This window comes from Mustela nivalis, assembly GCF_964662115.1.
Source record: "Mustela nivalis genome assembly, chromosome: 3".
Taxonomy (NCBI): Eukaryota; Metazoa; Chordata; class Mammalia; order Carnivora; family Mustelidae; genus Mustela; species Mustela nivalis.
Window position 1 is genome coordinate 100,354,120 of NC_139022.1, and position 25,399 is coordinate 100,379,518.

A 25,399-nucleotide genomic window follows, 5' to 3' on the forward strand; every position below is an offset into this window, starting at 1 on the left:
CCTATTATGTAAGAGCTAACACCAAAACTGTTACAAGAAAGCAGGGGTAAATCTCTAGGTTCTTTGATTTGGCAATAGATTCTTAGCTGTAACACCAAAATTACAAACAAAAGAAAAAATTGCAGTTCATTAAATTAAAAACTTATCCATCAAAGGACATTATGAGAAAAAATGAAGATAATCCACAGAAGGGGAGAAAATGTTGTGAATCATTTATCTGATATGAGTTAGCATCCAGAATATAAAAAGGACTCTTATGACTCAATAACAAAAAACCCAAAACACCCAATTTAAAAATGAGGAAATGATGTGAACAGACATTTCTCCAAAAAAAAAAAAAAGTCCAAAAAACACATGAAAAGATGTTTAAGTTTTATTAGCCAGTAAATGCAAATTATATGCAAATCTGTATCACGGTGAGGTACAACTTTATGCCCATTAGTGTGAGAATAATTTTTTTATAAAGAAAATAACAGGTGTCTACAAGGATGCAGAGAAACTAGAACTCTTGTGCATTGCTGGTGGGGATGTAAAATGGTTTGGCCACTCTTAAAAACAGTTTGATGGTTCCTCAGAAAGTCAAAAATATAATTACCATGTGACTCTGCAATTCTTCTCCTAGGTATAGACCCCCTAAAACTGAACATGTACATGCAAATTCATAGCATCATTATTCACAATAGCCAAAAGGTAGAAACAACCCAAATATCAATCAAGGGATGACAATGGATAAATAAACTGTGGTACATACATGTGATAGACTATTATTCACCCATAAGAAGGAGTGGAGTACTGATACATGCTACAATGTGGATGAACATCTGCTAAGTGAGAGAAACTACAAACCAAAGATCACATATAGTACGATCTCATTTATACGAAATATCCAAAACAAATACATCTATAGACACAGAGTATAGATTTGTGATTGACAGGGGCTGGTGGGAAGGGAAAATTAGGGACAGACTGTTTAATTGGTAAGGAGTTTTACTTTGGAGTGATGGAAATGTTTTGGAACTAGACAGAGATGGGGGTTGCACAAAATTATAAATGTACTAACTGTCACTGAGTTGCTCACTTAAAATGTTTAATTTTATGTTATATAAATTTTACCTCAATTTTAAAAAGAGTAAAAGAATTTTGTCATTTATAAAATAATGCCAATTTAGTTCCTCAGTGGAGAGGCACTGACTTGAACCAATAGTATCTTTAAAAAAAAAAAAAAAAAAAGGAAAACAGCATGGAGGTTCCTCAAAATGTTGAGAATAGAACTGCCCTATGACCCAGCAATTGCACTACTGGGGATTTACCCTAAAGATACAAACGTAGTGATCCAAACGGGCACGTGCACCCGAATGTTTATAGCAGTAATGTCCACAATAGCCAAACTATGGAAAGAACCTAGATGTCCATCAACAGATGAATGGATCAAGAAGACGTGGTATATATACACAATGGAATACTATGCAGCCATCAAAAGAAATGAAATCTTGCCATTTGCGACAACATGGATGGAACTAGAGCATGTCATGCTTAGCGAAATAAGTCAAGCAGAGAAAGACAACTATCATATGATCTCCCTGATATGAGGAAGTGGTGATGCAACATGGGGGCTTAAGTGGGTAGGAGAAGAATCAATGAAACAAGATGGGATTGGGAGGGAGACAAACCATAAGTGACTCTTAATCTTACAAAACAAACTGAGGGTTGCTGGGGGGAGGGGGGTTGGGAGAAGGGGGGGGTGGGGTTATGGACATTGGGTAGGGTATGTGCTTTGGTGAGTGCTGTGAAGTATGTAAACCTGGCGATTCACAAACCTGTACCACCTGTACCCCTGGGGATAAAAATACATGTTTATAAAAAATAAAAAATTTTTTAAAAAAAGATTTATTTATTTATTTATTTATTTATTTATTTTGAGAGAGAGAGAGAGCAACACACTCACGTGTGTAGGAAGGGCAGAGGGAGAGTATCCTAAAGCAGACTCCCCACTAAGTGCGAAGCCCACTGTGGGGCTCAATCCCACAACCCATGAGATCACTACGTGAGCCAAAACTAAGAGCTGGACACCTTTCTAACTGAGCCACCCAGACTCCCCTTGAACCAGTAATACCTTTAATAAAAATACCTCCTTTTTGTACTACCATAGGTGTGCATCAACTAATCTTCATAGCATTCTCCTTGGGAGACTATGTCTCAGAATGATGCTATAACTTATCCAGGTTTGGGGAGAGTCCAGAATAGAAAGCTGACTTTTGGGCTACTGTTTTCTGGTTTTTTTTTAATCTTCAACTAGAGCATAACTCAATTTACCGGAACAGTGAACCTCAATAAGGAAGAATGCTTGCCTACACCTGGATTTCTCTAATCAACATTTGGGTTAAGGAAAAAGCTAACTATTTTGAAGACGTACAGCCCGAGTTTGTGTTTTGCTATTGCTTCCTAACTGATCATACAACATTGAGGAAGTTACTTGGTGTCCCTAAATCTTAGTTTCCTCATCTACGTAACAGAAGAAGTAATAGCACCTCCTTCATAGACTCTGTTGAGAGGATTAAAAGATCAAGTGTGTAAAAGATGTGGCTAGTACTAAGTGATATTTATTATTACTATTATTAAAATTCCACCTACTTTCATTACAAGAGCATCTATATAATCAGAAATTGTCTAAAAAGAGCTTTAATTTATTTTCACTCAGCACCCAATTGTTCTGTATCACAAAAGTTTCCTTTAGCTCTGAGTTGTGAAACAACTGGGATATTTATTTGAATATCATGAACTTAACAGATTCCAGTCAAAACACTGCTTTTCAGCATCATTTGTAATATCTACTGTAAAAAAAAAAATTAACAGCAGTAATTTTACATTTCACAAAACACTTCAAAATATATTTTCAAGTTTAATCCTCTTAATTACCATGAGAAATGGGGTGGTCTAGAATAATTGGCCCAATTTTCAGAGAAGTACTAGCCCCAAATCAAATAGTAAAGAGTTTATCCATGGATGAGGATTCTTTCCACTATTCCTCAAAACTTGCTTGGGGTGTGTTTCTATGGACATGTTTTCTGTTACAAGTGGCAGAAAATGCAACCCCAACTGTGTTAAATAACAAGGGAATTTACTGGCTCAGAGAGTTGCTAAGACCAAAGGAACTCTGGGTGTGGCTCAAACAAAGCCACCAAGTCCAAGTTCTTCCCAACGGCTCCCCTCCGTTCCACAATAACTTCACCCTCGGAATGCATTTATGGTATTATGGTTGCCAACAGCTCAGACCAACCAACACTCAGATTTAAGATTAGCTCAAACGGAAAGGGTGCTTTTGACCCTCAGCAGTGTGTTTCAATATAACTAGTTCATATGTCTAACCAATTATTGTGGTCACAGGGATACAATGTGCTGGCTGGCTAGATGTAAATCACAAACCCACTTTTGTTGCTAGTGGAAAACTGACCTCAACCTAAAACACATGGACAAAGCTTTGGAGAGGGAGTGATATCCCAGAAGAAAATTGGTGTGTCAGTAAAACCCACGAATGTCCACTGTCCTGTGATAAATAAAACCTTCCAGATTTAAAATGACTATCTTTTATACTGAAGTCCATGTACCAGCAAGATTCTGATATTCATGCTGAATTAGGCAAAACTCATGTATTAAGCGTATACTTTAACGTAAGGCCTAGGGATTCAATGATGTAGAAGACATTTTCTCTGCCCAAATTAAACCTATAAAGTGAAGATTTGGCTTAGATAATTTCCTGTCTTCACACTACTACTGGCTCCAGATTTCCCACTGCAAAAATAACTTGAAATACTTTGCAGGGATACATAGGCTGTATACTCCTAGTGCACACTGCAGGATAGAAATGTCATCAGTTTCTATGACAACCTATTTGGGTTCTGAGGGTATGTAGCATTATTCATACTATCAAACAGTAGATTATTTTACAATACTCTATAACATTGACCCCACCGAGAGGAAAATACAGAAGAAATAACTAGCGGGACACTGAAGAAATGACAGTTTAAAATACCTACACTTAACACCGTGAAAGTTTGGAAGCAGAGAAAAGTTTTTCTAAATGCTGACTTCTGTAACTTTCAACCATATGGATGGCTTTTAAACACCCCCAAAACTCATATAGTTACAAAATGTTTCTCAACCACATTAGCCCATTGGGGACACTTACTTACATTTAATGTTATGAATAGAAGGGACCTACAAGGTCATTGAGGCCAATCCCTTCAGCTCACAGATAAAGACTGTGAAATCCACATAAAAAAAGCAGCGCCCAAGGTTCCACAGACCTAGTGACATACCTCAAACCAGAACATGGCTCTCTAGATTTCTTTACCAATGTTCTTTCTACAACACCAACCAGTTACACTCTGATGACCTGTCCATTCAAGGGAGAGTACTTATAAATCTTTAAGTTATAAACTGTATGCTCATTCCAAAGTTTATGTTGTAATTTCAGATCACAGGAGTTCTCCATCCTGACCATGCCCTGAAGATGTGATGAATGACTAATACATTATAGTAAGTACCATTTTCCTAATAACTAGATGATTCTCTTTGTTTTACTCCTTCTTATATTCTCTGATCCCCTGCTCCTTCAGGGGGTCTTGCAGACTTGTCAAGGGAAGCTGGTAACATTCTTGACAACAAACATTGATAATAAATTCCTAAAAGATCCATGTAAACATTTTGCCCAAAATTAATAAAAGATACACCAGGCTAGTTCATAAATGAATGAATTACCAGGTATCATTTAAGAAATGGAATAGTGTATGTATTAGTTTGTGAGGACTGTCATAATAAGGTAGCACAGACCAGGTAGCTTAAAAAACTGAAATATACTTCCACAGGGTTCTAGAAGCTAAAACCTGATACTAAGACATCAGCAGGATAGTTTCTTCCGAGGCCACTTGTCCTGCAGATGATTTTCTTCACCTATGTTTTCACCTGTTTTTTTTTTTTTTTTCCCCCTTCTGGCTGTGTCCTAATCTCTTTTTCTAAGGATTCCAGTTAAATTGGATAAGGGTCCACCCATATGACCTCATTTAACCTTAACCTCTTCAAAGGCTATCTCCAAATAAAGTCATATTCTGAGGTAATGGAACATAGGAAATTGGAGGGGCAGGGAGCATAGCCCTCAAACACCCAGTCCGTAGTAGAACTATATTTCTTTATCTTAAGAAAAATGTTTCAAGTTATCAGAATTTTACAAATTAGCACAAGAAAAGTTTTTTTTTTTTTCCCCCTGTTCAAGGCATGATCAAGGCTTTGAGGGAAAAAAAGAAATCCCTGAAATGTCATTTCCCCCACCATGTATGTACTGCCTAGTACCCACTCCCAGTACCATGACAACATGGGCTGAGAACCTGGGGAATATGACACAACAGACCAAGCAGGATAAAAGCCAAATGTCACAAAACTAATGAATAAGCACATGTTATTAGGAAGGGGCACAGTCTGAAAATCCACTTGTGTTATCTGGAATTATTTTCTATATTCCACAAGGAAAAAAGGAGGAACTTTCTTACAAATAGTGCCCTGGAATGATCTCAGTTAAGTATGAGGTTATGTGAAAGGTATTATAAAAGTCAAATGAAAGAGCAAGGCAGTACTAATCTCTCTTTTATAGAAATAGACTTCGCATGTTAACGTCATAGAGAATAAGTAATTTAACAGCCACATAGACCAAACAATTTATCCTATTCTGGACCTTGTGTCTGCTAAGGCATTAAGGAAGGTCCCCTTTAGGAACCAGAGAGCAAAACCACCTGAGATGACCTCTCCTTTGCTTTGCCAGATCAGCTACATTTTTTAGTCATCTCCTTCTTGCAGCCTCTGTTCCTGCCACTCTAACTACAAAGTTTATTGAAACATGTCACATTCTCACTCCCCTACAGGTCTTCACACATGCTAGTGCCTCTCCCTGGTACACCCTTCCCTTTCCTATCCTTATGTGGGCAACACTACATTCCTGGTCTTGTTTGAACTGTCAGTATCACAGAATCTCCCTGGTGTCTCATATTTGCATTAGGTGTTCTGCCTGCGGGCCACCATCAATAATCCTCCATCATGGTACTTACCACTATATTGAAATTGGTATTGTTAACTGTTGACTTCTTGGGAATGTAAAAAACCTGAGGCAGAGAAAGTCTTGGTCATTGCTATTGCCCTGAAGCCTAACACTGTGCCTGATTCTCAAAGAACAGTTGTTGAAATGAGTGGCAGATTACACAGTTGTCCTAAGAACTATGTCAAAGATTCAGTCATGAAAGCTGTTTACAAATATAAATACTTGTATAAAAAATGTATACTTGTGTAAAAATTCTTCTATGCTCATAAAGTGAAATAGAATCCAGTGAGGCACAACCAATGTAAAAACTTCAAGTCAGATGTGAAACTAAACTTAGGAATCTGGTTAAGTTTTTTCATCTTACAAAAGTTGACACTGAAGACCAGAGAGTTCTAGAAATCAACACAACTTAATAATGGGAGAGATGGAACAGACCGTAGACTTCCAGTTCATTCAACTCTTTGGTAGTATTAAGCACATTTATGCCCCCGTCATTGGGGATATAAGGATGGATAAGAGAAGTAAGGATCTCATCCTCATAAAGGTATGTTCTGGGAGAGAAGACAGAGAATAAACATATAAAAAAGGAATCCCCGCCTCCCAAAAAAAGAAAGACACAGACAGACAGACAGACACACATACACACACACACACACATAGAGCTTGACACTATACAAAGCAGACAAGGAAGGTCTCTCCAAAGAGGGTGCATTTGACCTGAAGTTCAAGTGTCAGCCATGTGAAGATCTAGGGTGCAATAAAATAGGAAGATTGGAGCACTGGAATCAAAGAAAGAAAATGAGTTCAGTGGGAGTGTAAGAAGAACAAAGATAATTGTGTATGATGAGGCTAGGGCCATAGACAGGGGCTGTGGCACTTAGGGCTGGGAAGGCCAGGGTAAGCAGTGTGGATTTATTCTAGGTGCAGTGGGAAGCTCTGAGACGGAGTAATGTGACTTGTGTATCTCTACCTCATAGGTTGTTTCTTCACTGAAGTCTCTTGCTTTTTTCTGACATCACTGTTGAACTAGTATATGAAGCAGGGTGAAAAACTTGTAAGTATTAATAGAGCAAACGAGCCAAGGATTCAAATAGGAAGGTTTTGTGTCTACATAAATATGCTTATGTGAAAATCAATCGTGAGAATAATTTGACAGGAGCCTAGGGGCTTAAACTACATAGTGTGGCTAGGCCTTGCAAATTCCACCAGGTTATGGTATCCAAAAAACTGTTCTGCTGAGGATGTTCTCTGCCAGGGATATGCAGAGCCAGTGATTATTTACAAAGATTAGTCAAATACCAGCCCTTCTGCTCTTGGTTTTATGTTTTGTCCTAGCTAGTCAATGTGCAGAAGAAATATGGTGAGAAAAAGCAGCTGAGATCTTAACAATGGCCCCAAACATATCTGGTCACTCAAGGCTCTAAATTTCCACTTTATATTAAACATGAATTCCGTGAGTTTAAGTGATGAATTTCTAAATATATCCAAAGTGAAACTATTACCTGTCTTATCTTTTCTAATATTTTCAACCCAAAATTCGGTGGTGGAATGGGGGAAGAATATTAGCAGAAATAGGATGAAAAGTTTAGAGACTCTGATAACCCTACAACATGCCATTTTCCCAAACACCTTCCTTTGCCCCACCTTTTCCTATAAAGGCATGAACTTTACAGTGAAATGCCTATGCGTTCCTTTCCTAGGCTTTGCCAAAAGCCTTCCTCCTGTTTACTCACCTAACCCCAGGCCCAAGGGATCCAAGTCCTAGCATTAAAGATCAACCAAAAACACTGTTCTTGCGACCTGATTGAGATGGTCAAATGGTGATTACTGATAAGGAGTGGCTGGCCAGCTGGAAGTGGAACAGGAATAGGATTTCAGCCTCCAAACCCCAGACAATATCAAGTTTGAGAATGACCAATGAGTTACCCTGCCATATAGTTACACAGGGACACAGGTGGCAGGTAAAGGAAAGCTCCTGGGAGAATTCTATGTCAACTGGCACATCACGAGTTTAGCTGGAATTTCCCCTGCCTCACCCTGCTGCCTTCTTCTGTTTCTCATGGCTTTCACCCTCCATCACCATCAAACCTTTCTTGGCCTTCTACTGGTTGCTAGCGAATGGGTGGTGTTGGCCCCGTTTTGGGAAACAGGTGCCTGCTTGATTATTTGCACCAATGTGATGTATGTGTTATCACAAAATGAGATGAACCATAACTAGTGCATCTGGGCCACAGGATAATAAGGAGGGAAAAAAAATCTTGCCTTTTGACAGCTAGGGGAGAAAACTGTCACTTATAAGTGTAAATGCTTAGAACAGATCATTGAGGTAAAGCCTTCAAAAGATGCCCTACCATGGAGGCGATTTTTAAATCCTTTCCTCAGTTCAAATCATTAATAACTATCTGACCTTTAAGGACTCCCCCTCCCCTTATTTCCATATTGTAACAAACTAATGTCCTTCAGCGACAACAGATTTGAGACAAAGTGAGGAACTAACCAACTGTGCCTCGGGATGGGAAAACATCAGTCACTGCCTGTGAGCCACTGCTCAGGGCTAGAACCTTTGTCCAAACTAAAATGCTATGTGTTTAGTGCAAGTTTGTTTTTATTAAGCTGAAATAGCTTTGAGAATTCTCAGGGTGCTTACTAGTTGTCGAGTAATTCTCATTGTAGTCAGGCACAAGGACTAGGATAGTCACATTGTTTGCTAATGCAAAAAATCTTTTTTTTTTGCAGGGTACTTACAATGTACTTCACCAGAATGAAACAGAGGTCAACAATTTTCCTACATTTTTGCAAATCTGCCCTGTAAACAGAATAAAGATCAGCTTTGTTTTTTATCTACTCCCTTGAACATTCAAAATTAACTATGACTGTCAATGGGGCTTAGTACCACCAATAGCTTCAGACAAGCTACAGGGGAGAGAGAAGACTCACAGCCTGAGCAGAGAACCCTATTGTCTTGGGTCTTTCCAGGCATCCTACTGGAGAACCCCACTGCTGCCTTCTGTCATCCCAATCAATAGTGTGAAAAACAGAGCTGTTCGCCAACAAAAGCCCAAAGAAGCCCATATCACCAGGGAAGCAGCTTCCTGTGGATGAGACACTTGCTAGAATGTGTGGCCCTGGAGTTGCAAGTTCACAGCTACCTGGTGAGCTGTGAAAAGTAGAACCTAAGTTCCCATCTTAGCAGGATGAGGCTTCTCATGTGTTACACAGAAAGGAAACTAAGACAGGGGTCCAAAGAAGTCTTCAGGCACAACGAAGGCTTATTTTGTGGAAATAGTTACCGGCAGGCTACCATCTCTACTGAGGACAGAACAAGAGGAATGGGGTTCATGCTGTGACAGCAGGGATTAAGGTATCCTGGAAAGTAATTTTCTAAACATCACAGGGTCCTAGGAAAGTCTTTTCAGCTCACAATATTCTCACTGGCCTGAATTCACCCCACTCTCCAGCAAATCGTGCTCTGTAGGAAACTATGCTTAAACTTTCTGTTGATTTTCCCCTAATTTCCAGAGCACATTTTACAGAGAAATATATTAAAATAAAATGAGTTTTATTTAAAATGGAATATTAATGTTCAGAAGCAATTATAGTAAGATGGTTTAAAGTTTGGCCTTTGGAGTTAGAAAAGTTGTAGGTTTTATTATTTTATACCCATGATCTTGGGCAAATTACTTAAGCTCAGTTTCCCAATGAGGAAAATAATAATGTGTAAAGGGCTTAAGAGAGCACCTGTTATATAAAGTACTTAATATTAACTAAGTATTATTATTACTATTACTATTCATTTCTGAACTCTACTCATGATACAAAGAAAAATCTGGCTTAATTTGTTCCTGACCAAGAATGGAAGCCAAATGCCTGAATTCCCTGACAGTTCTCTGTGTCCTTATCAGTTCTGTATCCGCTGAAGTGCAGAGCAGTTCAGCCATGAGAGACTTCCTCCAGCCATGTAGATGGGATCCAGGGACCAGGAAGACACTGCTACCTTTTTCTCTAGAAGTTTCCCCACAAACATGATGAGGATCAAGCAAACCTATCACCTCTTTACTACAGTGAGATTCTTATAATACTCCCAACATGCAATGATGGCCAAATTCATTGTTCTGGTATCTCAGCAAAGACTAAGGCCCATTGGTTTTGCCCATTCCATTTTCATCTATAATGGAATTATAGCATGCCCACATCTGCCACCTCAAATGTATTATGGTCTTAGTATTCTTGTGACACAGATAGGAAAAGGAGCTACTATGTACAGATTACATTTGAGGAATATTCCCCATTATCAGAATATTTACCAACCAGATTATACAAAACTCCAAACTGACAAAAGTGGAGTATTCATTGAATATGAAAGATAGTTAGATAGCCACTGTGGAAAAAGAGGGTGGAAAAAGACAGAATATAGCTATTAAAATGATAATTATAATACTGATATTAATTGAGAGTTTATTGAATGTTTATTACTATTGGTGAGGTGAGGATCTTCTCCCCATGCTGTTTTATGTTTCTGTATCAGTCCATAGGGAATAGCATTTTTTTTCCTGTTTCCAATGGATGACAGATTGTTATAAAAAATTTCTAAACACTTTTTCTATGTTCTCTCTTTTCCCAGAAAGAAGTGTTATTAAATGAATCCAGTAGATCCTGAGACATTTTTCAGACCCTGTTTTTAAGTGCTGGATCTGAGTGCCAGATATTGAAGACTGGACTCTACTCTGTCTTTCCAGGGTATATCCCATGCAGTAAGACACCAGAGGGATGCACAAGGCCTGTCACCCAGCCCTAGCCCCTTGTTTCGTATACTATTTGAACTCAGTGCACATGCACGTGGTAAAGTAAGTGACCCCAAATTTGCCCTACCACGTTAGGATTGGGTGGGATATTAGGATCATTTCCAGAACTATCAGTTATGCTTTGGTACTACTTACCAGAGAGACCTTCATTGAGAGAGTGGGGCAGGAAAGACTAAGCAGTATGTGTGGTAGGTGGGCTGAATAATGATCTCCCAAAAATGTCTATACCCTAATCCCCAGAATCTGCGAATATGTTGTCTTACACAATATATTATTTTCCTAGGGCTACCATAAGAAATTACGACATACCAGTAGCTTAAAACAAGGGAAATTTATTCTCTCAAAGTTCTGGATGTTGAGAAGTACAAACTCAAGGTGTCAGAAGGCAATTTATTCTCAGAGGAAGACTGCTCTATGCCTCTCTTAGCTTCTGGTGGTGGCTGACAATTCACTCCTTGTCCCTCCTTGGGTTATGGACATGTCACTCCAATCTCTGCTTCTGTAGTCAGATGATTCTCCCTGTATGTCACTTCTGTCTCTGCATCTTTGCATGGCATTCTCTTCTGTGTGTCTGTGTCCAAATTTCTCTTGTTGTATAAGGATACCAGTCATCGGATTAGGGTCCACTCTCACCCAGTATAACTTCACTTTAACTTGATCACAAAGACCCTATTTCCAAATAAAGTCATATTCACTGGTACTAGGGATTGGGACTTCAACATATCTTTTTAAGGGACACAATTTAATCCACATTACATGTTAAAAAGACTGCAAATGTGATTAAGGATCTTGAGATGGGGAAATTATCCAGGATGATCCGCATATGCCCAATGGAATCAGAAGGGTCCTTATAAAAGGGAGATGGGAGGGTCAGAGATCAAAAAGGAGAAAGCTATTTGAAGGAATACTAGCAGCCCCCAAAGCCAGAGGAGACAAAGAACAAGCTCTCTTGAGGGATTATCTCATGAACTCTTCTAAACAACGTTTTGCAACAGGTACCCTTATTATTCCTAAAAAAAAGGCGAGAAAAATGAGCTCAAGATATAATAAATAACTTGTAGCTAGCAAGTAATGGAGTCAGAATTTAAACTCATATCATTTTGACTCCAAGACTTATATTCCTCATTATCAGTAAGACATACTCTTACTCTACTCATCTATAGACAAACAGGTGACTTCACTGGACACGACATAAAACTTGGTCTACAAATGCTGCAAAAGTGCCACACTTGTCATTTGTCCTTATACAAGAGAAGTAGCCATGTTTAAAGCACCACCACCTAAGGGGAGGTGGTGAACCAAAGGCCAAGTAAACATCTTCTTGCCACAAATGCCATTGTGAGGTAATCAGTCAGTCCAGTAAATCTTCTTTTGAAGCCAATGAGAAGTCAGTAGTGCCAGCATCCAACTGGCAGAAGAAGAATAATAGTCTTGGGCACTGCAGGCACCAACAGATTCTGGCTTATAAACCGAACTGAGATTTCCTTCCAAAAACTGAAGATGAGAAAATCATCCTCTCTTTTCCATGTCTTTGGACTATTCCTACGCAGGAAGGTTGTCCAGTATAGACTGTAGTAAGCTCCATGAAGGTACTATGTCTGATGCTCACTTCTGCTATCAGGGCCTAGCAAAGTCCCAAGGAAATAGGTGCTCCACAAATATTAGGTAAATGAAGAGAATATGAGTCAGCTATGCTTGGATCCATGTACCAGCATTAATTTGAGTAATTCACTTCACCACACCTAGCTTAATGCCATATCTGTGAGGCACAGATTTAAAATCTGGGCAGCAATGACCTTGTCTTATGGAGTGTTAGAGAAATCAGCAAGATCTTCTGTTTATAAGTAAACTAATAAGTATGCATAACTGAGTTAATGGAAGAAGGGATGGATAAATGGCTGGTAAAGGTAAGGTGGATACATTTTTGTTGCCCCAAAGTGATGATAGTATTACAAACATACATCTGTCTGCAAAGTGCCCAGGAAGTTCTGCATCCTCCCACTTGTCGATGGTGCTGGAATCAGATGGCCACAGCTTCCCCAGGGGCCAACAGTTAGGCCATATTTATATGGAAACAAATTAAAAGTATGACTGGAATAATTTTATCTCCTTTTCACATTGGTTTGTGTGTCTGTGTTTGTGCATTTTGTGTGTGTTTTTGCGTGTTTCAGCCGGATATAAGAAGCAGTATAATCCCACGTCATGGAAAATTAAAAAGACAATGCAAGCTTGGAGTAGTTCTCCTCTGGAAGGGTACTCATTTCCTTTATTTCTTATCAACATTCTGTTAAGAATATCACTGTAAACCCCCATTACGAAAATCGATGTATAATACAAGGGTTTAAGTGAACCCAGCTTTAGTAGGAGTGTGAGTATGACATAGAGGTCAAAGCAGCAGTCAGAACCTGGGCTATCACTAAACACCTTTGTGTAGGACTGAGGCATTTTGCATCTTTGAATTTCAGCTCCTTTAGCTTTAAAAAGGAGGGATTCACACTTGACCTTCACCTTGGCTTACAACATTCCATGATACAGCCTCTACCTACCTTTCTAAACTTTAGCCAACCACTCTTCCCTTAAGTCACTCTGCCCCAGTCACATGAACTTTTTCTCTGCTCTCACACACAAAGCTTTCTCACAGCTCATGGCATTTGTACTTCTTGTTTCATCTGCCTGGAAATGCTCTTCCCTCAAATTTTCCTATCACCGGCTCCCTCTCCTCCAGCAGGTCTAAGCTCAAAATGATTCCATACAGGGAGGTCTTTTCCAATTTAAAGGTGATATGTAATTACTATCACATGATCTTGGTTTATTCCTTCCACAGGATTATATGGATATATAATACCCTCTTGAGATTTGTTTTTTACTCTTTGCCTCCTCTCTTTAGATTATAAGGTCCACATAGGTAGGAACCACTATCTGTCTTGCCCATCACTGAACCCTAACACCTAAAACAGTGCCTGGCATACAGATGGTATTGAATGAATAATTTCTAAGTTTCCCTCCATAAGTAATGTTTTCTACTATGTTAAAATCCACTGCTATTGGAGTGCCCAGGTGGTTCAGCTATTAAGCATCAGCCTTAAGCTCAGGTTATGATCCCAGGGTCCTGGGATGGCGCCCCGCATCAGGCTCCCTGCTCAGCCGGAAGTCTGCTTCTCCCTCTCCTACTCCCCCTGCTTGTGTTCCCTCTCTCTCGCGAGTTCCAGGTGGCCACTTCCTTCCTCCATCTCAGGCTGTGTATCTCTTCCTTATTTCAAACCAGTAAGGGTATCACACCTATGAGTCACACATGGTGAGCATCTCTCAAGGAGGCCTATCTACTGCTCTTCCTTCTTTACTGCAAGGCTCTTGTCCCATCCAGTAGGCTCCCATACCCACAGGAATTCTATCTTGATTTAGCCAAACTCCTTCTGTCTGCTTGAAACAGAACTGAGAGACTCTTATTATAAGCCAAGGGTGAAAGGGCATCATGCAGAGAAAACAATCAATATATTTAGAAAGTAAAAGTATTTGAAGTGAAGAGACACCAAGATCATAGTTGTGTTTATTTTATGGCTATGACTTTATGGATGGGGGATGTGGGACCAGAAGGTAAAGGCAAAGTGAAACAAAGTATTTGAACTCAAACTGACAGATTCTTAGAGGAAAAATTCTAGCACCTAGAATTCCTTCATTCTTTTTTCTGCTATCAGAGGTACAATCAATCTGAGATCTTTTCTCATATGGAGATTTAGAAAATGTAGGACTGCAGTATGCATTTGGCACTAGAAGAGGGGCAGAGGATGAGAAAACGAGATGAGTTTAAGAATATCATAATGATTGTTGCTATATGCATGGCAAGCTCATTTCTACATATGAAATGCTGTTTGTTCATCTGCCTTATCAATCAGGCTCATGAAGATTACAAAAAACGCATTTCACGGACTAGATTGGCTATTAACAAAATATACTTCAACATTTCAATAAGATTTCAAGAATGAGGAAAATGTTCGTAAATTTTCATATATATTCAGTTGATTGCACCTCAACAAAGGCACTCGTAATTGATACGGCAGCCCCCAAAATGGTAAAACATAACCACTTTGCTCACTGAAAGCTGCTTCTATTTAGAAATGATGAGAGAGAACAAATTATAAAACCCAGAGAAGCCTAATTACTGTCTCTGGCTCTCTCTGCTTCTCCCTCAGTCTCTGTCTGTCTCTCTCTACATATATAATGTTCAGAATGTGCAGTAATATTAGATTCTTAAAATTCCAGGGGGAACATTTTCCAGTTAGTGGTGAGCTGCTTATAACTCAAGGAATGAAGGAAATAGCAGTGACTTAGATATAACTTGGGGGCACAACATAATTTCATGTGAATCATCTTATATGTTAGATAACTCTGATAAATCTGTACATGTAGGTCATGAATGTTCCTAAGGCTCAATATGCACAGTGATGGCATCACTTTAATCTTCAGATTCCCCCAAGCACTGGGCATCGTGTTTCACACATAGTAGGAGTTTAGTCAACATGTGCTTCAAGGGAATACAAATCAGTGCCCTGTTCCTCTGTATTAGCAAACTTGCTGTCATTCCTCTCTGGTACTTACATACAGTGGAGGTGCACCCTGGAGATCTTAATTCACTGGCACCAATTGAGAATATAATATTTTACTTTTATAGCAAAGGTCTTAAAAAGTTGTGGTATGTAGGCATAAATGCAAGGAACTGCAGAAATGTAACAACAAAAACATGGTTGTTTGGATTGCCAACCTTTCCTAAACCTTGAAGAAATAAAAATATTCTGATAAAGTAGTACAAATAAACAGTTAAGATAGGTAAATCCATATAGGAGTCTCTTTCCAGGATGAGTTTACGTAAATGTGTACATATCTGTGCATCTGTAATATAGTCAAGAGTATTTATACCAGGAGCTTATTTGTTTTAACTACTCCAAACTTTTTATGGAAGGAGGCATTTGCACAACTAGTCAAGCTTCAAAATTTGTGAATAAACTTAAAAACAACTTGGAGATATAAGACGACTCGTATTTTTAGAGCTCATGCTGGAAGGACTTAATGAGGAATTAGCCATGAAGTAAAGCAATTCCCACGTTCTCTTAACAACCTGCCTTATACTCTGGCTATGTATATTAGCACACGTTTATAATCATGGCAGACTGAAATAAATCAGACTGGACAAAAACATAAGACTGAGGAAAAGCAGGATTTAACAAAACTGTTAAAGTATGTATACTAATAACAGATGCGGGCAGCTCTCCTTTTTACTACATAATATGTTATCACCATTTCACTGTAAGTATGAAAACTAGTAGTAAACACATTACTGAATATTTTGTATTCTATAAAACTATAAACTGGCAAAATACTATTAGAAAATACAAAGTGAGCAAAATACACTTGATTGGCTTTGCTCTATAATTTCCATTGTTTACAAGCACAAAGTCAGTAAATTCACCAGACAGGCCACTGGATTCGGGTATGAAGAATGCAAAATGATCAAATCCATGGTTTCATAGTTCAGCTATTTTGATTACTTGTTCACTAAACCAGTCCAACTGCATGGTAATGTACTATTGCTAGGGGGAAGGTTGGGATTTAAAGCCTCATGGGACATGTACTATACAAAATGTACATTTTATTTTTTTGGGTCATTTCAAAGGGTATTTGAGACATATTCTTCTTACTGGCCTGGGGAATGGGTTCTTCTTCTTCATGGACCATTTGCCTATGTCTCCATCATTTCCAAAATAATACAAGATAAATATTTCTATAAAGTAAATCCAACAATGCTAAAAAAACAGCAAATAAATAATAAACAAAGTACTGTACTTGACTGGAAGATATTATAAGTCAGTTTACATCTCAGATATTGGAAAGCAGGCTAACTTGTCATTCATGCAGGGACACTGATTAACATGAAACCTATCTTGAGCCTGTTCGAAGGAGACAAAGTGATGCTTGGATTTTTTTTTTTAATTTGAAATAAATATTAGGTTTGAGCAGAAAGCCTAATGTGAAGTTCAGAAATGACCAAATATATTATTTAGATAAGTCACCTATAAACAATCTCGGAAAACTTCTGTGCTTATCTCTTTAATTTGAGTATCTGACCTTCCATTGTCAACTACACAGGAAAAGTATCAGTTAAGTTTTAATTTAGTCTACAAACAACTTCCCATATCCTTCCCAGATCAAGATTCAAATATGTCATCTGAATTTAACTATCTAAACACCATCATCATTGGGATGCAAATCATTAGTTTTGGCCAAGGACCTCAGGTGATAGCTATCAGACACCAAAATGAAGGACCAAACAAAAATTATGTGTTTCCAAAATGGGTGGCCCAGGTGGGCTTTATGACTCTAGGGCTCCTCACTTACACCAAAGGAATAAAGATGTTGAGAACTAAAAAAGAAAGAGAAGACTTTTGCAGTAATTTATTGGATAAAATTACTGCCATGTGGCTATCTTCTTTCCTTAAAGGTAAGGGAGAGGTGAATCCTTCAAGGAGACTACTTGGAGAACTTGATAAATCCCTAGAGTTTGAGAGGCAAAGTGGATTGGGATATGACTTCCCATTTCCTCCTCCTGCTCCTTTTCCCTGTCCTTCCTCTCTCCCACAGCCAAGTTCTAGAGCAGGGTGGATAAACTTCCTCTACAAAGAGTCAGACTGAAAATATTTTAAGCTTTACAATCCATGTAGTTTCTTCCATGTTGTAGTGCAAAAGCAACCACACACTATACATAAGTGAATGGGTGTGGCTGTGTTCTAGTAAAACTTTATTTTAAAAACAGCAGACTAGAGTTGGCCCATGGGCCACAGTTTATCAGCGTCTTTACTAGAGGTTGGCAGATATCTTGGGCAGCAGAACCAGGAGAGTGGCTGAGGCAGTGTGGTCAACCTACTTGACTGCAGATCTTAGGCAAAGATATTTGAGGGTTTCCCATGGTCCACATTAGGACCATACTGGGAAGACAAAGCCAGCCTGGAACAGTTTGAATTGGGCCCAAAAGGGCTACCTGGGAGGGCACTAGAACTCTAACAGGGAAACTATTGTGAAGAGAAGTGCCAGAATGGATGCAAGTAGGAGGGTGTGAGTGAGGAATAAAGAGCCCTACTAGAGGTTACCCTAAAGTCAGCCCAGCTGGGGTGGAGAGAGGACCTAGCAATTGCACTGAGACCTATTTGCCCTTAAAGTGTCCATAAGATTTTAGCCTCAGAATACCTCGAGGAGGCCTCCCCAGGAGTTTTCTGCTCAAGGCAGAGAAGACATTCCTTCAGTGGATACCGTTTAAAGGAAGCTTGGAAAACAAAAATAAACTGGCATTTTGATTACATTTCTCAAGTTATCTGGTTCAATATAATAGATATAGAAACATCCCCCCCCCCCAATGGTTATACGTGAGAAAAGAAACTGATAACTGGAACAACTATCTGGCTTATCAACTCAGTTACATAACACTCCCATGATTGCACCAATTCTCCACTGGTTGCTCCAGTTTAAGTCAGCTTCTCCCATGTTAGCAAGCACCAATATCACCTGGAGGGCTTTTTAAGACACAGATTGTTGGGGCGCCTGGGTGGCTCAGTGGGTTAAGCTGCTGCCTTCGGCTCAGGTCATGATCTTGGGGTCCTGGGATTGAGTCCCGCATCGGGCTCTCTGCTCGGCAGGGAGCCTGCTTCCCTCTCTCTCTCTCTCTGACTGCCTCTCCATCTACTTGTGATTTCTCTCTGTCAAATAAATAAATAAAATCTTTAAAAAAAAAAAAAAGTAAGACACAGATTGTTGGGTCCTACTCCCAAAGATTCTGATTCACTAGGACTGGGGTGGGACCATAATATGTGCATTTCTAATAGGTTCCCAGGTGATACTGATGCTTCTGGTCCAGGACTGCACTCTGAGAAAGTGGTTTCACCCCATCCTGGTTTCCAATTGTGACTGGTCATCTCAGGTACAGGACCTTCCAACATTAGTTGGACACACTATAATCCTTTAGTTGTTCACAGGGGTCATTAGTCACTTTGGTTCAGTTTTCAGAGACCAGCTATGGCTTCAAAATTATCCCTTTGTTTTGCCAACACCATCTCTCTCTTCTGGTATCATGGGCAACTTTTCTCAAGGAACCTGGATTTTTTGGCTTTGACTTTCCTTTATTCGCATATAACATGAAGGTAGTTGCCTGCCAATATCAAGCATTTTCCATAATGTCACCAATCCATCCAGTGCATGAAAGGAGTTTACTGACATATTGTCTGACATTGTCATGATCCATGAGTGGCAGAAAATAGACACCAGTGAGTAGGCAGAGTTCCATCTGGCAAGAAGATGGCTGTAATGAGCACCAATGTGAAATGACAGATAGTAATAGAAACTAGAAAGTCGATGGGAAAATTAGTTTTCCTCATTTCACATCTGCACGACAGGGGGAGCTGCCAATCAAGGTCTCCAGAGAGAGAGGATTAGCTGGGTTCCCAACCACATGCAAAGCCATGTTCTCTTAAGTTTAAAAAAAAAAAAAAAAAAAAAAAAAAAATCATGGGAAAAAAAAATAGAATCAGTCTGTTAGAGAGCTTTAAACAAATGTGGGGCTGCGAAACAAGCTGTCACAAATTGGCACAGAGAATGCAGAAAATCAATGTGAAATGAAAGCTGCGTCTCCCAACAAAATAAAGCCAGCAATTAACTCTTCCTGTCCTTGCTGCAGCCTACAAGCCATTTAAACACCAGAATACAGGTTGCTAGGGAATGGGCCAATGCTTTAAATACACAACCTACTCTCTCTTAAGGCAGGGGTGAGTGAGTGAGTAAGAAATAGGCATGCAGGTAGCACGGAAGAACCAACCTGGCTTTCATATATATGTATCTAAATATATCCAAATATATACATATTTTTATATACATTTGTATACACATATGCATATATAAATATATGTGTAAGTAAATATGTATGTATATGTATATATGTATGTACTCACACACACACACATTGAGTAGGCACAGGAGACTAAGAACAGATATTTCTTTTTTTTTTTTTAAGATTTTATTTATTCTTTGGAGAGAGAGAGACAGAGAAAGCATGAGCAGGGGGCAGGTAGAGGGAGAAGTCTCCCCACTGAGCAGGGAGCCTGACATGGGCTTGATCCTATGACCCCAAGATCCTCACCTGAGCCTAACGCCAACATTTAACTGACTGAACCACCTAGATGCCCAAGAACAGATATTTCTTCTGCTTGCTGCCTAGAATGAGCTGGAATGACACAGGAATATAAAAGCATCTCACATAGTCTTAGTATTTGCCTATAGAAACATACTAATCCACCACTACTACAAAACACAAATTAAAGACTGTAAGAATTCAGATTTGCTGTATGTCTGGGAGTTCAACTGTAATTCTGTCTTGAAGGACATGTAGATGATAACAAATACAAGGAGACAACTAAAACAATTACAAAAGTACTTAATGGCACTCGTTAAAAAACTAGGATATTGATATACTTCACTAATGTTTCAAGAACAGTGCTCTGAATCAGAATGTAAAAATAAGTGCAACAAAGATAAGCTACAGTTCTACCAACAGAATTCAAAAGGGTCATTCATTGGAATTACCAACGTATTTGTAAAAAATGGAAACTAATTAGTACGTTTATGTGTAAGAACTATACCAGTCAGGACACTTTCTGCTTAAGTAACAACCTCCAAATCTCAATGGTTCAGTACACAACAAAAGTATACTCTGCTTACACTACAGTGTTGGTCAGCAGTGAGACTCTGTTAATCATTGTTATTCAGGGGCTTGCAGTGATGGAAACTCTACGTGGATATGTATTTCCACGCACATCAAAGGAGAAAGAGAGGAAACACAGAAACTCACACATCAGTTCTTAAACTTTCTGTCGAGAAATGACACAAGTTCTCAGTTTCACTGATCAAAGTTAAGATTTAAGAGCTCATACCTGAAAAAGAAATAAGGAATAAAATCCTACTGAATTCCCAGAAAAAGAAGAGGTAGAAATATTCAGTGAACAGCACCAATGACAACCACAATCACTCCCACTTCTTGCCGGAACCCCTGCAATAAAACTCTTAACCCATCTATCTGTTTCCACTGCAGGTCCATCTCTAACCTATCCACATAGCATCCAGAGACCATGAAGTTTTTTATTTGTTGTTTTTTAAGACAAATCTTCTGCCCTTATCAGTCTCATGTTTCAACACCTTTTTTTTAAACCCCATAGACCTACTTTTTTTTTTTAATTTAATTTTTTTCAGTGTTCTAAAATTCATTAACACCTTCAGTCACTTTAAATTGAACTTACAATGTGACTGAATATCTTAACCATGCGTTTACATGGCTTTACATGATCCGGTCCCTGGCTACACATATGACTTCCCCCTTGTACTCATTAGGATCCAGTAAAAGCACTTCCCACTATTCACCTCATTCACAGCCACACTGGCCTTCTTTAAGTTTCCTGAATTTATAAAGCTTTATCCATGTGCTATTCTCTCTGCTATTTCTTTGTGACCTGGCTTATTCCTACTCATTCCATCAATATCAGGCTTTTACTCATTATTGTATCTCCCTCACAGATCTTACTTTTTTCTTCATAGCATTTAACATGTTTTTAATAATAAATTAATAATTATGTAGTTATTTAAATATTTATTTAATATCTCTTTCCCCTCTGTAAATTCCCCAACAGAAAGTATAATGTTATCTTCACCTCTAGACACAGCACTTAGCATATTACCTGCCATAAGTAAGCACTCAACTATCACATGAATAAGTGAATTAGACACACTTTTGCTGATGTCTAATAAAATCAACAAATCAGTTAAAACATGTGTAGCACAAAGCCCTAATCTTGGATTTAAAGTAAAAATCCAAATGTTAGAATTAAACATGACTTTATATCTTTGTCTACACTCCAGAATTTACACAGAGATTCACATCCAGTCTGACAAATGATCCTTTGAATCCATAGTAGGTAGGTCAGTTATTGAAGTTACCATATTATAGAAAGATACTAGAAGCTGAGAGAAATGAAGAGACTTGCCCAGAATCATACTGCTAGAATAAGAGGCAGAGCCAGAGGTGAATTAAGAGACTTCTCAATGTACATCTGCTTCACTCTGCACACGCCACCCTGTCTCTCGATTCAAGAAGGTCAGCCTAGGAAGTATTCATGTGAGACAGTGCTAATAAAAGAAAAATTATTAATATAACATCTGGGCCAGATTCTATATAGATATGCAGCGAATGACCTTCAGTCTCACTAAACATTTCAGAATTTGTGCCCAAAGGAACTGGGTGGGCAAAAGAAGAACTTCATCAAGGGTTCAGCTTTATAAATATGTCTCTCCTTAATATCTCTAAGGATTTAGATCATGCCAAGATATATTTATAAAAACTCTTGAATAAGTATCTTTGGTATGTGGTAGGGGTTACATATTAAGCTATGACCACATTTATTTAAGAAATATACTTTAAGTATCTACAATATGTCAGAGGCTATGCACAATGCAATATACCAGGTTAGCTGGAATGGTCAAGGGGATAGGCCTATGTTTTAATGTGAGCAAAGAGTACAGTAAAAGTGCAAAGTAGGCTGAGTGGAATCCCATTGGAGCAGACAGAGACAAGAAGTGACTGAGAAGTAACTGTTGGGAGTGGAGGTGGGAGGCGGCTCATAAAGGCACTGGCCACCTTGGAGCAAGAAGAAGAAACAAGAAAGGAATGGGAAAGTGGAAAGGAGGATGAGAAATATCACAACTGTATCCCAGATGCGACAAATCAACTTGACCCTGGTTTGAGAAAAATACTATTATAGCCCGAGTTCTCCTCATGAATTTACCTAATGATGTGATGACTCAATTTTCTGCTAGTGTACAATTAAGCTCCACTCCCAATTCCAAGGACAGGACCTTCCAACACCAACTAGAGCTAGAACCTATTTCCCTCTTTCTTCTCTCCCAAGGATTCCAAATCCAACCTTCCCCTTTTTAGTTTAAACACATCACCTTTTCCAGTGCCTACTACAGGGTGCCCCCAGTGCATGCTTCTTCATGTTCTCAAAAAGAAATCTAAAATCACTGCTAGGTCGACCTGAACCTGAGACAAAGAAATCCACCTGACTGGGCAGATAGCCATGATAACTTATATACACAGAAAAGGTGCTAAATAGATTGGCTATAATTCGATTCATATCCATATAAAAGAGCCGCATAAAATATTAAATGTGTATAGTCACTTGCTTCAGAGATAAATGATAAGACTCATTAGTCTGGACAAAAGAATTTTTTAAATATGAGATTAGGTAATGAATATCCTCAGAAGACAGTGCACATTCTGAGATAGTCTACAAGGCTCAAATCCAGTTTTAATTAGGTCACTGCTTCAGCAGTAACCAAGACCTTTGGAAGAAAGAGAAACTATTCTCTCTCACAAGCAAGGAAAGGATCAAATCACTTCTGAACCTGAAACCTTCATAACCAACGGAAAGGGCAACTTGAAACAACCAAGAGAATTTTTTATCAGCATGCCTATACTTTGCACTCTATACATACTTTTTACAATTCTCCTGCCTGTCCCTAACTTGATGATGTCTGCTTCTGGCTGTCGTTTATTTGCAATTACTTGCTCACAGAGCAGAATCGTCCATCTACCCTGCAACCCGCTTAGTCTACTGCAACAAGAAACCCCAGAGGGAATCTGCCTATTGGGAAGGTGGAAAGGAAGTTACCCTCAGAGAGGTCCTCCATGACCACCATGTATGGAATACCTGGATATGTCCATTATTGCCTACCAGTCTTTGAACTAGCATTATTTCTCTCTATGGCATTTCTATCCTCCTATACTCATACACACACACACACGTACGTTTTTTTTTTTTAATCTATTATATCTACCAGAATGAAAATTTTATGAGAATGAGGTCTTTGTTTAGTTCATCAGTGGGGTTCTCTCTGTGTTGACCAGTGAGCCCCAAACACAGTAGGTGTTCAAGAATTATTTGTTGAATGAATAACTGTTTTTCCCCAGGTTGCCTCCCAGTATGGCTGGGAAGAAAAGTTAGTGTTACAGGCTTAATAAAAGTATAGAAATAATTTCATTCTACTCTAAATTACAAAGGCTGAGGGACACCTGGGTGGCTCAGTTGGTTAAGTGGCTGCCTTCAGCTCAGGTCATGACCCCAGGGTCCTGGGATCATGCATTGGGCTCCATACTCAGCGGGAAGCCTGCTTCTCCCTCTCTCACTCCCCTGCTTGTGTTCCTTCTCTCCCTGTGCCTCTCTCCCTGTCAAATAAATAAATAAAATCTCTATAAACAAACAAACAAACAAATATGAAGGCTGGAAAATGTAAATAAAGACCTTTGCATGGTGTGCACAGACAGCTGAAACTGCATGAATTAGATCTCTGGGGTTAAAATAGAAACCGGCTCCTACAGTAAGTGATGGCTCTTCTTATGGTATCCAACTCTCAAACAGTCCTAAATTTGAGGATAAAAATTTCAAGAGCATGTATTAAATCCATGACAATATTCAGAGTGAATTAATGAAATAAAAGGTGAAAATTGATAATGAAAGGAAAACAATAGTACAAAAGAAGTTTATTTATTTTAAAAGCTTGATTTGGCTTTTATTCTGCTTAATAATAGATGATATATTCTATATAATATTTGAGCTTAAGGGAGAAAAAGTAACGGAGTGAGAGGAAATGCTAGCTTTCCTAGCACTGTGTCCTTAGGCAAGTCTCTAAACCTCTCTGACATCAGAATTGCTGATCAGGTAACCAAATGGAAGGGGGTCACTAATAAATTCCTAATATACAGGGTTGTTGCTAAAGTACCTATCCCGTATAGGCTGGACTGAGGTGTCCATCTGGTGGCAAAGCTCTTGGCAGCAAAGATCCACTTTGAGAGCGACACCTACAAAGTCATCTATATGAGTGACATTCTCACACTCCTTCACTCTACCTGAGACTCTGTGCCTAGCCTGTGGCTCATGCACAACTCTAAAACCTGTAGGTTCCTTGACTTCCTTTTCCATAAAGCAAAGAGTAGCCAATTCTTTATACTCTGAATGAGTAAAAAGCATCCTTACTCACTAAATCAGCAGGGTATTACCCTGGAGTATTTGTTCTAGTGTGGAGGAAGGAGTTTAGACTCAGATTCAGAAAAACAGAGCTTGAACCCTGACTTCACTACTAAGTACTTGATCTCAAACAAATTATCTTCTCTCAATGAACCAGTTTTTTCATCTGCAGGATGGAGATGGCAAAATAGCTCCCTCATGAGGTTGTTGAAAAACTGATAGGGATACTATAAATGAAAGAGCTTTGCAGGTGGTAAAGGGCTTTACAGGTGTAAACTATCTTAATCTGGTGAGCCTGTGGTTGTCTTTTGTGGTAACAAAAATACCCCTCTACAGTTTATCAAGTACTCTCACGTGCACTTCCTCATTTGGATGTAATCTGAGCTTCCTTGATTAGTTCTAAT

The 25,399-nt window shown here is 38.9% G+C and overlaps 1 protein-coding gene and 1 long non-coding RNA gene across 4 annotated transcripts in view; one reads left to right on the top strand and one right to left on the bottom strand.

The window, feature by feature from the left end:
• KCTD16 (potassium channel tetramerization domain containing 16) overlaps positions 1 to 25,399 on the bottom strand; it is a 317,274-nt gene that overhangs the window by 74,267 nt on the left and 217,608 nt on the right. The gene's annotated exons all lie outside the window — the stretch shown is intronic.
• Positions 7,062 to 10,780, top strand: LOC309862321. Its single transcript, XR_014310416.1, has 3 exons — positions 7,062 to 7,139; positions 8,822 to 9,446; positions 10,707 to 10,780. It is a non-coding gene; the product is annotated as an uncharacterized lncRNA (long non-coding RNA).